Below are 2025 nucleotides of genomic sequence, written 5' to 3'. Positions count from 1 at the left end.
GAGATGGATCTGGCCAAAGAAAATGCAGAAAAAATGAGGCATGTGAAGAATTCAGAGCTGCTGCTGGCTCTGAAGATAGAGGAGGCTGGTTCAAGGACAAGAGAGTAGTTGGCCGGCCAGCCAGCAAGGAAGTGGGGACTTCGATCCTACAACTGCATGGAAATGGAGACCACCACCAACCTGCAAAAGCCTGGATGCATATTCTCCTCCGGACCTGCAGGTAAGAGCCAGGGCAGGGCCTGGGAGACAACTTCGCTCTAGCCTCATGAGACTTGTTCGTGAGACTTATGTTGAATTATGGACCTACAGAACTGAGATAAGTTTGTGTTGTAAGCTGCTAAGTCTGTGGTAATTTGTTATTGCAGTGACAGAAAACCAAGGTAGTATAAGATGGAAGAGTGAGTCACAGTTGGACCCTTGAACAACATGGGTTTGAACTGCACCAGTCCACTTATATGGACACCCAGCTGTGTTTATTAAGGGAATGATGACTTTATGTAAAACCTAATTTTTGGGGAACATAAGTGAAATACTCGGAAATAAAACATAATATTTTCTTGGATCAGTCCCCCAAGGCCAAAGAAATAAAGCAAACATGTACAAATGGGACCCAATTAAACTTAAAACCTTTTGTACAACAAAGGAAACCATCAACGAAACAAAAAGGCAGCCAATGGAATGGGGAAAATATTTGCAAATGATGCTCCTGACAAGTGGTTAGTATTCAAACTATACACACAGCTCATATGACTCAATTATTGAAAAAACCCAACAAAAAATGGACAGAAGACTTGGAATAGATATTTTCCCAAATAAGACATACGGATAGCAAACAGGCACATGAAAAGATGCTCAACATTGCTAATTATTAGAAATGCAAACCAAACCCAAAATGAAGCATCACCTCAAAAGGGTCTGAATGGCTATTATCAAAAACTCTACAAATAACAAATGTCAGACAGGATGTGGACTAAAGGGAACCTTTCTTCGTATGTTGTTGGCAGGAATGTAAATTGGTATAAACACTATGGAAAACAGTATGGAGGTTTGCTCAAAAACTAAAAATAGAACTAACATGATCCAGCAATCCCACTATTTGGAAAAAAACAAAACCACTGATTTGAAAAGGTACACACACCCCAATATTCACAGCAGCATTATTTTCAATAGCTAAGACGTGGAAGCAACTCAAGTCCCATCAACAGATGACAGGATTAAGAAGATGTGGTATAGACACAATGGAGTATTACTTAGCTATAAGAAAAAAATGAAATACTGGCACTTGTAACAATGTGGATGAACCTAAAAAGAATTATGCCTAGTGAAGTTAGTCAGACAATTACTATACAATATCACTTATATGTGGAATCTAAAAAATAAATACCAATGAATATATACACAAAACAGGCTCACAGACGCAGAAAACAAACTTGTGGTTACTAAAAGGGAGAGGGACAAATTAGGGATATGAAATTAACAAACTACTGTTTATAAAGTAGATAAGAAACAAGGATTCACTGTATGGCATAGGGAAGTATACCCACTATAATAACCTATGAAAGTGAAAGTGAAGTCGCTCAGTTGTGTTCGACTCTTTGCGACCCCATGGACTGTAGCCCACCAGGCTCCTCTCTCCATGGGATTCTCCAGGCAAGCGTACTGGAGTGGGGTGCCATTGCCTTCTCCAGGGGATCTTCCTGACCCAGGGATCGAACCCAGGTCTCCTGCATTCCAGGCAGATGCTTTAACCTCCGAGCCACCAGGGAACCTATAACGGACTAGAATCTGTAAAAATACAGAATCATTATGTTGTACACTTGAAACTACCACAGTATTATAAAGCAAATATATTTCAACAAAAAAACTAATTCTTTTGGAGACATCAGAAATACACTAGACCAGCAATTTCTGCATTGTGGGGTATGGAATCCTAGAAAACTAGCTTAGGAAACGAGTTGCCAAAGTACCTTTTCTGGAAACAGGCTTCCTGTGCTCACCCACATTCATGCCTCCATCTCTTGGTCG

Source organism: Bison bison, unplaced genomic scaffold, assembly GCF_000754665.1.
Source record: "Bison bison bison isolate TAMUID 2011002044 unplaced genomic scaffold, Bison_UMD1.0 scf7180017864364, whole genome shotgun sequence".
Lineage (NCBI taxonomy): Eukaryota > Metazoa > Chordata > Mammalia > Artiodactyla > Bovidae > Bison > Bison bison.
This window is presented reverse-complemented; position numbering follows the sequence as displayed.